The sequence below is a fragment of the Festucalex cinctus genome, chromosome 1 (genome assembly GCF_051991245.1).
Source record: "Festucalex cinctus isolate MCC-2025b chromosome 1, RoL_Fcin_1.0, whole genome shotgun sequence".
In the NCBI taxonomy this organism is placed as follows: Eukaryota; Metazoa; Chordata; class Actinopteri; order Syngnathiformes; family Syngnathidae; genus Festucalex; species Festucalex cinctus.
The window spans coordinates 4,992,347-5,006,143 of record NC_135411.1 but is presented as its reverse complement, the minus strand read 5'-3'; the positions used below and the strand labels follow the sequence as shown (position 1 = coordinate 5,006,143).

Genomic DNA, 13,797 nt, shown 5'->3' with positions numbered 1-13,797 from the left:
TTCTTTTCAATTTTCACTCAATGTCACTCAAATGACCCATTTTCAAATGGTGATTACTAAAGAACGGAATAAGGTAGAAACATACTTTTTTTTTTCTAATGAAAGAATGGAATGCCATCTTTCATGTGGTACCCATGTTGTATATATGGCAAAAGAACACAATATTCTTTTTGCTTCGAAAACCGAGTTAGAATGCTCGAAATGCGCTGGCATTTGGGGGTTGTTTTTTGATAACGTGTGGCAGTAAAAGAGTTAATATGTGGTCTCCAGACAATTTTATCATCAATAATTACCCCCAAAACCATTGATTTCACGAACCCGCTGGACAATGATATAAAACTTTCTGCCTCTTTTACCATATTTAAATGAAAATTGAAACCTAACTTCATAGGAGATATGCATCGGATGATTTTGTGGCCTAATTTCTTCAGTTTCTTTCAGTTTCTTCCAGCATTTGAAACCACATGGAACAGAGGCTACGAGGGTTATACCTGATATAGATGTAAATATGAACGTAGTTTTTCACATCTGTCTTAAGATTACATTGGAAACTAGATTAAGTGCAATTCCTGGAGAAATTGCGTGGGAATGCTGAATGCTAATAGCTGAACGCTAAAATTTGAACGCATGTAGAATGCTTATGAAGTAAATGGAGAGATCAAATTCTAACCTCCTGGTTACTGGACAATACCAACTGTGCTACCAAGCAGTATCAGACACCTGGTAATGATGCTAAGTTATATATAAGGAAGCGGACGTGGAAAGTGATACATAGAAAAAGTTCAATGTCTGTCCCATTGAAAATGAATGGGGGGAAAAGTTAATCTTAAACATTAAATTGTGCAAATACTGTAAGTAATGTGGAATCAGACGATATATATACCCCAGAAGGCGTCAATTTTAGAAGCTAATTGAAATTTGATCAGTATAAATTGGAATTGTGGAGAATAAAAATCACAAGAAGATATTCCAATTTTTGGATGAGCACCCGTTTCCTTCGGAGCAAGGGAAACGAATAGCAATAACAAGACCAGGAAGAGTCACTGTCAAAACCAAGAAGGTTTGAATTGTGACAAGAAATGAAGGGACGAGTTGTCACGCTACACATGCAAGCAAACAATATGCACTTGTTTAGTTTTTGATAAAGGGGGAGGTGCGAGCGTTTTTCCTGACAAGTGATTATCTTTGGTCACGCACATGACGTGGTGACGTCTTGCACCCGCACATCGTTGACTGTTGAGTTAAAAAACAACAACAAAAAAAACAAAAACAAAAAGTTATCATCAAGCTCACATTTCTATTAGTTCGATTAAAGAACACGGAACAAGCTCGAGCTGCTGGAAAGTTCTCCGTCGCCGGGACGGATTTCTTGTCGGGCTGGGAATCTTTGACTCTCTCACGATTCGATTCGGTTACAAATTTTGGGTCTACGATTCGATTCAAACGGTTTTCGATTCAAACGGTTTTCGATTCAATATGATTTGATTGACCAATGATTTCTGTCTCAATTTACAGATGTGCTCAACATTGTCATGATCGACTCCAGTCTGCTTTGCAAGACAAAATGACAAATAGAGACATTAAAGTTTCTTTTTTTTTTTTTTTTTAAACATTTATTCATTTTTCCACAAAAATAGCATGTGGGCTACACCTGCCTTTTCCCTTTCTTCTTCATTTCTAATTTAAATAAAATCAATTTTTGGATGTTAAATATCGATTCAATTAATAAATGAGAATCTCGATTCTTTTATGAATCGATGTTTTGGCACACCCCCAATTTCTTTCATTCCGAAAAATGAAGCCCGTATCGCACTGAGCTATGGGGAGAGATTTGTCCTCAAAATTTTTCGCACAAATAAATTGGGCATTTTTCACATTTATTTATTTATTTTTTTGGACAAGATGTATATTATTGAAAAAGAATCGGTGTGTGCCTCACTGCAGTGCAAAATACAGAGACCACACTAATCCATTATTCATGCAACTAAAAACTTTAAAATTGAATGAATTGATGGAGTTTAACCGTCTCAAAATAATGTTTGAAGCCCATCATGAACGTTTACCAGTTTATATACAAATTAAATAAAAAAAAGAAAGAAAGAAAGAAAGTGAGTATAAATTAAGAGGAACACATATTTTCTCTAAAACATAATCGAGAACAAACGATTATTTAACGATTAACAATCTGGATTGTAAAACAAAATCATCTGAGTCTATCTGTATCTTTAAAAACTTGACAAAAGCTCAATTACTGGAAAAATACATACATATGGCACAAAGACATGCTGCTGAATTATTATATATTATATTGAAAATGTCTTGACCGTTCGCTGTCATTTACTTTGTGTTGATAATTTTGTTGTTGTTGATTTGGGGCAGATAACATAAATTTTTTCTTCTTTATGTCCCTTTTCATTTATCTTTTTTTTTTTTTAAGGAATGAAATAAATTGACTTGAATTGAATCGTCACAATTTGCACCGGCAAAGGTTACAAATGTGCCGAGCAAAGTAGCCATGCGTGCCGATCCGGATGGAAAACGATGCTCTCGAGACAATTAAGGCGGAGATTCTCGACACTGGGGGCAGAGCCATATAAATATGTAAAGGGCATATTGTGTATAGGGTTAGAACCTGGAAGAGGAACCAGTTCACCTGACAAGGATCTTGCATTGGGAACATTTGCTGCCTGCTCGGACCCGAGTCTCAAAAGAGGAAAAGGTAAACTTGACTTTTTTTTTTTTTTTTTTACTTTTATTTGTCTCATTAGGGTCTGAGCAGTGACTGCTGCAAGGTCCCTGTTATTTTTGTGGAAAATATTGTCATTATTTACTATTACTCTATTATTATTAGTATTATTATTATTAGTAGTAGTAGTAGTATTATTATTATTATTATTATTAGTAGTAGTAGTAGTGGTATTATTAGTATTAGTAGTAGTATTGGTATTATCAGTATTAGTAGTAGTATTGGTATTATCAGTATTAGTATTAGTATTAGTAGTAGTAGTAGTAGTATTGGTATTAGTATTAGTAGTAGTATTGGTATTATCAGTATTAGTATTAGTATTAGTAGTAGTATTAGTAGTAGTAGTATTAGTGGTATTATTAGTATTAGTAGTAGTATTGGTATTATCAGTATTAGTATTAGTAGTAGTATTAGTATTATTAGTATTAGTAGTAGTATTAGTATTAGTAGTAGTAGTATTAGTGGTATTATTAGTATTAGTAGTAGTATTGGTATTATCAGTAGTAGTATTGGTATTATCAGTATTAGTAGTAGTATTATTATTATTAGTAGTAGTAGTAGTATTGGTATTATTAGTATTAGTAGTAGTATTGGTATTATCAGTATTAGTAGTAGTATTAGTATTATTAGTAGTAGTAGTAGTATTATTATTATTAGTATTAGTAGTAGTAGTAGTGGTATTATTAGTATTAGTAGTAGTAGTATTAGTATTATTATTATTAGTAGTAGTAGTATTGGTATTATTAGTATTAGTAGTAGTATTGGTGTTATGAGTATTAGTATTATTATTATTATTATTATTAGTAGTAGTAGTATTAGTATTATTAATATTAGTAGTATTATTAGTATTAGTAGTAGTATTATTATTATTATTATTATTAGTAGTAGTAGTAGTAGTAGTAGTATTGGTATTATCAGTATTAGAAGTATTATTATTATTATTATTATTATTATTATTATATAGCAGCAGCAATAATAATAATAATAATATCCATCCATCAATTTTCTTAACCGCTTAATCCTCACAAGGGTCGCGGTGGATGCTGGCGCCTATCTCAGCTGGCTATAATAATAATAATATTAACAATATAATTTTGCAAAATGAATCACAGTTATCAGGGCCTAAACTTGCACCATTAACTCATTCATTGCCAATGACGACTATAGACGTCAAAAATCCAAGCAAACAGCAAGTGCAAATTTTGACAAGAAATTTGAATTTAGTTTTTCATTGTTTTCATTCATAGTTATTAATCATTGTTGCTATGAATAACAGCGATGACAACAATTTCATTGCTAAGTGCTACCATCGTGCGTAGAACGGATTCCTGTTACCCTACAACACGGGCGTTGACGTTCTTGGTCTTACTGAGACCACATACTGGGTCTCGGCCTCCAAAAGTCCATTTTAGTCGACTAAAATTGCTCTTTATTTTTGTTGACTAAAATTTGATTAAAACTAAAATACAATCAGGTGACTGAGTTATGACTAAGGCTTTAATTAAATTAAGTCAGAAGACTATAACTAAAACTAAATTACTGTTGTTGTTTTTTTAATTAAAAATTTAATTTTAAATTTTCGGGGTTTTCTTTGTTGTTTTTTTTTTTCAAAATTAACACTGGCTGTTTGCTTGGATTTTGACGTCATTAGTTGTCATTGGCAGTGAAAGAGTTAATAACTATGAATGAAAAAATGAAAAACTAAAACTAAATTCAAATTTCTTGTCAAAATTTGCACTGGCTGTTTGCTTGGATTTTTGACGTCTATAGTCGTCATTGGCAGTGAATGAGTTAACCGTTCGTGCGGGATAGCTGTGAATTGGATGATTTGCGGGGAAAAATAAAATGATTCAAAAAGGAAGGGAGTGTTCTGCTCAATGAACCAAATACAAATTGCGCAACTTGGAGTTAGTTGATTTGATCGATATTAACAGGGTTTTTCCTGTGTGCAAAATTCGGAGGCGGCCACCTCCGCCTTATTTGCTTACCACCTCCAGCCTAAGTGACTGATAATGAATGAATGCTTTAACATGATGATAGTCCTATTCTTATTGGACTTATTATTGTTATTATTGAAACATGGAATTATCATATGTTTCCTGTAAAAAAAAAAAAGAAAGCTATCACTTTTTTTTTTTTTTATCACCACTACTGATACCAAATACCGATACAACTAGTAAGCAAAATTCCCCGCCCATAAATGACAGATGATTTTAAAGTAGCCCAATATATTATTATTTTTTCCTTAAAATTGCATGAATTTAATGGCAACTTTGTGTTCATATCATTTCTCATTTCTTGTCCGTGTTTGTAAAATGGGGATTTTGCGGTCTGACGGGTGCAGATTTCTGGACACAAGACAGTTCAAGCAACGCATGTGGTGTGAATTGCAGTTCAAGCGGATGCCACGCGGAAAACTCGAGGATCGGAATTGGTGAACCCTGCTCTGTTGTTTGGCATCCCAACGATAGCAGATTCTACAAAAAAAAAAAAAAAAGGTTCCAACCAAAACCTTGGCCACCACTGACGCATCACTGACGTAGTTGGTGCATTTTTAGCCATTTTAAGAGGCATAACTTTAATAGAGTTTATAACTTTTGTGTATTTGTCACAGGAAAATGATATTGGCATTTCAGACCTTTCTGACAATGCTGGCCTTACGCCAATGGTGTCCAAACTACGGCCCGGGGGGCCCATTTGCGGCCCGCCGTCTATTTTTCAGTGGCCAGCGACATATGCTAAAAATGGCGTTTGACTCGGTTCAAATCAAATCAACAAAACAAAAATGTTTGGAGATGGTCCAAGTAAGAAGGGAGGGTGTCGAAAAAAACTTTCTATTAACTAATTTGCTCCCAATAACGTTTAAAGACGTTTTTTTAATGTTTTAAGTGTCCCAAAGACGTATTTATACGTTTTTGTTGTTTTTTTATGCTAGAGCAGGCTTTGATGCAGCCTCTCAACTGCAAAGAAAGGTTGCAGAAATGGTACTTATTACACAAACGGCCAGCAGGTGGCAGCAGAGCAAAGGAGATCAACCAGGGCCATCTAGAAAAAAAGCTCAATTACTTAGAATTTTAAATAGATTTGTGAAAACTGATGAAACTTAGTTCTCTTCTAATGCTAATTGCTGCAAAACGGAAACAGATAGAAACATACTTTTTTTTCCTGATGAAAGAAGAGACTTTAATCTTTCTCTTTTGATAGATTCCATGCTTTTATAGCAATAGAACACAATATTCTGTGGGCCTTGCAAATTCAGTCAAAATCCAGTAAAACAGTCGAGAGCGAACGGGATTGCGAAATGTGAAAATGGCGGCGAGTGAATGAGTTAAAGGTTATTTTAGTTCACTAAAACTAATGAAAAAACTAAAACTCAAAAAACAATTTCGTTAATGAAATAAAAACAGTTTTAAAAAAAAAGAAAACTAATTGAAACTACATTTGATGTTTACAAAACTAACTAAAATAAAACTATATATATATAATATATATATATATAATTATAGCAAAAATGTCCTGTGTTTTAGTCTTTGGTAATTATTTTAATGCATGAGCCTTTGGGAATGATTTTAAATGTGGTTTTTAGTAGATTTATTTTTTATATAAACCGGAATAATGACGTCACGCCTTATGGTGTTTTTTTTTTAATATTGCACACTAGTAATACACATAAAAAATAAAACTAATACTGAAACTAACTAAACTAAAACTAAGCATTTATTAAAGAACTAAAACTAATACAAAGACTAACAGAACCAAATGTGATTTTTAGTAGATTTATTTTTGATATAAAACGGAATAACGTCATGCCTTATGGTGTTTTTTTAACTCTTTGACTGCCAAACGTTATCCAAAAAAAAAAAAAAAACCAACGGTGCCAGCCGATTTGGAGCATTTTGACTCATCTTTCAAAGCAAACAGAATATTGTACGGTATGACGATATAAATATGGTGGATACCACATGAAACATTGGATTCCATTCTTTCATGAGAAAAAAAAAAAAAAAAAGTATGTTTCTGCCTTATTCCGTTCTTTAGTAATCACCATTTGAAATTAGGTCATTTGAGTGACATTGAGCAAAAATTGAAAAGAAAAGATACATAAGCGAAAATACAAAAATATTCAGAGAAAAACAAGCTTTTTGTGAAAAGATACATTTTTTTGCACAACAGTGACTTTGACACTAATATTCTTTGTTTAGTGACAAGGCAGCGCTGCACTAGACGTTGCGCGGCCCAATGAGAGGAAAAAAAACCCAAAACGTAATAAACGTAAATTTACCTTTTTGGTAGTGATAGACCGATACATTTTTTTTTTTTTTTTTTTTTTAGGGCCGATGCCGATACCGATTATTCGTTGTCAAGGGGGCCGATAACCGATATTTCAAGCCGATATCATTTGCAGTAAAAGAGAAAATAATTGTTAAAAAAAAAGAAAAAAAGAAAAAAAAAAAGTTTTAATTTTAAAACATATAAACATTAGACAGTTTTGTTTAATTTAAAAATTTTAACAGAAATTGTAGAAAATGTAGGGAACTTCCAGGGTCATCAGCATGTGTTAAGCTAAATTCAAAACTCAGCAAGCAAATAAATAAATAACTAAATAGTTTTCTACTGGAAATAAAGTTTTCCAAAATTTCAACATAATTTTTATTATTATTATTATTATTATTATTATTATTATTATAAATTAAAAAGTGTTTGGACTTCCCAGTATTTGCAGTGAATAAATAAATAATTTTCTAAAGTTTTCTACTGTAAATAGTTTTCCAAAATGTCAACATAATTTCTAAAAAAAAAAATGTATTATTATTTTTAATAAATTAAAAAAATGTTGGGACTTCCCAGTGTTTGCAGTTAATGAATAAATAAATACATGTTTTTTTCTAAAGTGTTCTACTGTAAATAAAGTTTTCCAAAATTTAAAAAAATTTTTTTTAATTATTTAATGGCATAACTTGATACCAGCTTTATTGCCCTTCAGATTCGTAAAACGGCCGATGCCGATATTTGTCAACAAGTCAAATATTGGCGCCGATAATAGGCCCGGCCGATAATCGGTCCATCCCTAGTTTTTGGCAGCATTCATTAGGATTTTAGAATACGTCGTTAAACGTTTTTGGCGGTCAAAGAGTTAAATATTGCGCACAAGTAATACGCACACAAAAAATAAAAAAAAAAAAAAAAAAAATAATACTGAAACTAAACTAAAACTAATCATTTATTAAAGAACTAAAACTAATAAAAAACTAACAGAACCACTCTGAAAACTAATTAAAATTAATTAAATAAAAAATAAATAAATAAAAACTAAAACTAAAAAACTAAAAATTCCCAAACTATAATAACCCTACTGCCATAATACAAATAAATTGGTTTATATACTGTAGCATTTTTCTAAAAAGCGCAAATAAATTATTTGTAAAATTTTTCGGACTAAACACAATTTCTCTTCATAACATTTTGTGGCCCTTGCGTCCTTCTGATTTTCTGGATGCCAAACAAATCCATCTTTCTCATCTGTCCACAGGGGGTTTGAGCACGATCTGGACATGGGGATGGCGAAAAAACAAAACTTTGCTTGCTTCCTGTCGATGGCGTTGCTCTGGACCTTGCTGCTGGTCTACGTTTGGTACGACAGCGCTGCATGCGGAGGCCGGCAAGCGCCCGATCCCGACGAGCTGCCGACCATCTACGCGGTCACGCCGACCTACCGCCGAGCGGTGCAGAAGGCCGAACTCACCCGTCTCGTCAATACGTTGCTCCACGTGCCCAGACTGCGCTGGATCCTGGTGGAGGACTCGGAAAACAAGACGCTTCTGGTCGGTCGACTCCTCCGCGAGTCCGGGATCGAGTGCACCCACCTCAACGTGCCGTCGCCTTCCAATTTCAAGACGCGTGACGGCTACCCAACTCGGGGCGTCCCGAGGGGGACCTTACAAAGAAATCTGGCCTTGGAGTGGCTTCGAACCTCCGTCGAAGCGCGAATCCGGCCGGGCGTCGTCTACTTTGCCGATGACGACAACACCTACAGCCTCAAGTTGTTTGAGGAGATGCGATTTACCAAACGTGTCTCGGTGTGGCCCGTCGGCCTCGTCGGGGGCGTTTGGTATGAGTCCTTCAAAGTCAACGGCTTGGGAAAAGTATACGGCTTTGACGTCAAATATGACCCCGGTCGGCCCTTTGCAGTAGACATGGCCGCCTTTGCGATCAACCTGAACGTCATCCTGTCAAAACCTGACGCAAACTTCAAGCTGGATGCCCAGTCGGGTCGCCAGGAGGGCAGTCTTTTAGAGCAGCTGGTCACCCTTGACGACCTGGAGCCTAAAGCTGAGAACTGCACTCAGATATTAGTGTGGCACACCCGTACGCAGAGGCCTTCAGTCCCACATGAGGGTCATAGAAAATTTACAGACTTGAAAGTGGAGGTGTGAAATCGACTAAAAAGTGTTGTCCACTTAACTCATTCACTCGCCGCCATTTTCACATTTCGCAATCCCGTTCGCTCCCGGCCGTTTTACTGGATTTTGACTGAATTTGCAAGGCCCACAGAATATTGTGTTCTATTGCTATAAAAGCATGGAATCTATCAAAAGAAAGATTAAAGTCTCTTCTTTCATCAGGAAAAAAAAAAGTATGTTTCTATCTGTTTCCGTTTTGCAGCAATTAGCATTAGAAGAGAGCGAAGTTTTATCAGTTTTCACAAATTATTTAAAATTGTAAGTAATTGAGCTTTTTTTTTCTACATGGCCCTGGTTGATCTCCGTTGCTCTGCTGCCACCTGCTGGCCGTTTGTGTAATAACTACCATTTCTGCAACCGGTCTTTGCAGTTGAGAGGCTGCATCAAAGCCTTCTGTATGCTCTAGCATAAAAAAAACAAACAAACAAACAAAAAACTTATAAATACGTCTTTGGGACACTTAGAACATTAAAAAAAACTATTTATACGTTATTGGGAGCAAATGAGTTAAGTACATTTGACAGCCTAAAACACGGCACGTGCAATGCTTTGAAGTGCAATATGCAAAATCTTAAATCTTAACATTTATTTCAACTTAATTCTTGCATGTTCTTTGTAATGAAGCCTTTTGTAAATAAAGAACTCAAATTTCACAAGACTAAAGTGCAATTTCTGGAGAAATTGTATGGGAATGCTGAAAGCTGAACGCTATTAGCTGAATGCTAATGAAGGAAATTGTATCTTTTAAAATATCTTTTAAAATAATTCATAGATGTTATCCATGCAAAGTTTTTCTACAGCGGATGAAGAAAAATATTAACACCGACTGCTCTTTTTGTGAAAATTCTCCTAAGGATATATTTCATTTGTTTTGGGATTTCCCGTTTTCCAAAACATTTTGGAAAGATATTTATAATTCTGTTTTCATAATTGTAGAACCACAACTTTCTCTTTGTTTTGAAAATATACTGTTTGGCTTCAATAGTTATCCATCTAGATCTCAAGACGCTTTTCATATCATTAATTTTGTTTTCATATTGGCAATATGGCGATACAATAAGCAGAGACCTATTTTTTTCATGTTCGGAAATGAAGTCAAACAATATATTAAGTCTATTGGACATTCCACAAATAAGAAAGTAAACAAAAACTTTAACATATATTATACAGTTCACATGTATATATTTTCATATGTATTTGTCTCCCCCTGGCTCTTGTGTTTTGTATTGTTGTTCTTTCAATAAATAATAATAATAATTTAGAAAAAACTCAGAAAAGTCCCATTTCCGACCATCGTCGAATGCAGCATAATAAGAGACGGGAAGCAACTGCCTAGCAACTAGCAACCAATCAGAAGTGACCTTACCGTCTCATCCACCAATCAGGACTCAGTTTTCGCTAGCCACAAGCGAGTCCTTTTCTGGGCAGTGTGTGCGGAAAGCTGAAGTTCGGAGCACTCGCCTCGTCAAGATTCAGTGGACTTCACAATTATCTACCTAACTTGAATCGTTTGTCCGTCCATGAGAAAGTAAGTTTGTGTCGAATATGTTGTTTATTGTTGCTTGAGTAACTCCGTCAATGACTTGGCTGCTACTTTCAATTGGTCCATCAATGTCTTCTGTTCAAGCTAGTTACACGAGCCATATTGGGTCGAATTGTTACTATACAGTCGCTTTCATGCTTAAATAGTAATTACCTACTGTTTCCATAAGCGTTACAAGTGTTCTTTTCATAGTTTGCGGGAGTAATTCTCACTCCACTGGCACTCATGTTCAGGACACATGCCCATTAACCTCTTCCCATACAAAATTATGTTTCGAACATGTCTGAATACGTGCTTGGGTTAATATTGTTGTCTTAATACAACACTATATTATTGTATCATATGGTGATTTATATATATATATATATATATATATATATATATATATATATATATGAGGGGTGTGAATTGCCTAGTACCTGACGATTCGATTCGTATCACGATTCATAGGTCACGATTCGATTAGATACCGATTAATCCCGATACGAATTTATAGCTCGATTATTGCGATTTTTTTTTTTTTAATTCGAATTTAGAAAATACTAATCAATAAACTTGTACTGTGTAAGATTTGTATGAAAAAAAAAAAAATATATATATATATATATATATATATATATATATATATATATATATATATATATATATATATATCCATCCATTTTCTGTACCGCTTATTCCTCACAAGGGTCGCGGGGGGTGCTGGCGCCTATCTCAGCTGGCTCTGGGCAGTAGGCGGGGGACACCCTGGACTGGTTGCCAGCCAATCGCAGGGCACACAGAGACAAACAACCATCCACACTCACAAGCACACCTAGGGACAATTCGGAGCACCCAATTAACCTGCCGTGCATGTCTTTGGAATGTGGGAGGAGACCGGAGTACCCGGAGAAGACCCACGCGGACACGGGGAGAACATGCAAACTCCACCCAGGAAGGCCGGAGCCTGGACTCGAACTTGAGTCCTCAGAACTGGGAGGCGCACGTGCTAACCACTCGTCCACCGTGCCGCCCTATATATATATATATATATATATATATATATATATATATATATATATATATATATATATATATGTGTATATACACACATATACAAAATATATATACAGGTTGTAATCTGTATCGTTTGAACAGCATTGAAATAAAAATATTAAGGCTTAATGTTCCATTAATATAACATTATTTCATGCTTAATTAAGGTGTGAACCCTAAGACGTTTTGATGAATATTTTCTATCAAAAATGGATATTTAAAACTCGATTCAGCCGCCCATTGAATCGATTCAAGAATTGCGTGATGTAATATCGCTATATATTGCCGAATCGATTTTTTTAACACCCCTAATATAATATATATATATATATATATATATATATATATATATATTTCTGTTCAGAAACCACAAATATTCAAAAACAAATACTTCACAAATCATTCCTCACAATTACATAAATAGATTTAGAACTTCACTTTGTTGATCCCTTTGGGATGGCTCCCTCTGGGAAATTTACATTTCCAGCAGCAATAAGAACAGATGCATGCAGAAAGGAAGGGAAAAAATAAATAAAAATAATAATAATAATAAAACGGAGATTGAACTAATAATAATAATAATAAAATAAAAAATACAAATTCAATTAATCAATAAATAAGGTTATTACACCGGTAATTGAATTAATAATAATAATTAGGGATGTTTGATACCACTTTTTTTTTCAGACCGATACCGATCCTCAGTATTCACTGATACCGATACCAACTTCCGATACCAGTAGCACATTGACAAAAAAAAAAAAAATCACTAAAAGATATTTTTAAACAAATATATTTCCTCTAATTTTGACACAAAAAAAAAACAGCACAGTCACTCTTCAGTCGTCTTAACGCTCAAAATAAAAAAAATAAAAATATGCTCTTTTAGTTTAAGATTCACAATTTTGAAGTATTTCCAAACCAGTGAAGTTTTGGTGAAAAACTGCTGCAAGCTCGCTAGCGCCACTTACAGGCAAGGAGGACTCACTTAACGTCTTCCCCCTCTGCCATCAGTCGCTTGTACTCGTCTGCGTCACCAGTACTCGAGTACTTGAAAAAAGGGTGGTATCGGCCCCATACCGATACCTGGTATCGGTACTCGCCCATACCGAATAATAATAAAAATGATGATAACAATAATACTACTACTAATAATAATAATAATAAATATACAAATTCAATCAATCAATAAATAAGGTTATTACTTGGGCTGGGTATTGCCGCCAACCTCACGATACGATACGTATCGCGATACATATGTTTCCCAATACTTGATCTTCAAGGCAATACGTATCCCGATATATTACATTAATGTACTTGCATAAAAGTCATGTGTATACCTAAAGGATAAGTTTGTTATGCTGACTGACAAAAATATTTTTGTTAGCAGCGCTTCTGGTTTACCACCAAGCGGCATGCCTGGTCTAAATGTGTACGCACTGCAGAGCAAGGAGCAGCTTTCACAGACACACCGGGATATGAGCAAAAATATCAAAGTATGAAAATTAGTGTTGTTCCGATACTGGGTTTTTTTGGCCCCCGATACCGATACCCAGCTTTGCCGTATCGGCCGATACCGATACCATACCGATACTTACGGGTTTTTTTTTCCTCAACATGAAAAAGCTGTCCTGCTATTGGTTCAGAGCATTCAAGGGCCAATAGGATATCTTAGATCGGCATGCAGTGAACATGTCACATATCAGTGAATGTCGTGCACGAGCAAGACACAAGATGCTGCATCCAAAATCCTATATTAGAATTGGAATTAATGGTATCGGCATGTTACTTGTGAGTACTCACCGATACCACTGTTTTAATGCAGTATCGGCACCTCTGCCGATACCGGTATCGGAACAACACTAATTAAAATTACAGCTCTAAAATGCGCTTATTTGAAATATTTGGGTAAATAAAAACGTATTTTTTTGTGTAACACATTCTATTTCGTTTTTCAACTAAATATACAAAAATTGGTACATTAAAGACACGTGCCATGTTAAGTTTAGAAG

General features: G+C 34.7%; 1 pseudogene across 1 annotated transcript; it reads left to right on the top strand.

Annotated features, from left to right (window-relative positions):
* Positions 1-2,601: 2,601 nt before the first annotated feature.
* LOC144007558 (galactosylgalactosylxylosylprotein 3-beta-glucuronosyltransferase 1 pseudogene) lies at positions 2,602-9,863 on the top strand (annotated as a pseudogene). The gene is made up of 2 exons (XR_013280219.1): positions 2,602-2,719; positions 8,277-9,863. The product of XR_013280219.1 is annotated as a galactosylgalactosylxylosylprotein 3-beta-glucuronosyltransferase 1 pseudogene (transcript).
* The last annotated feature ends 3,934 nt before the right edge of the window (positions 9,864-13,797 follow it).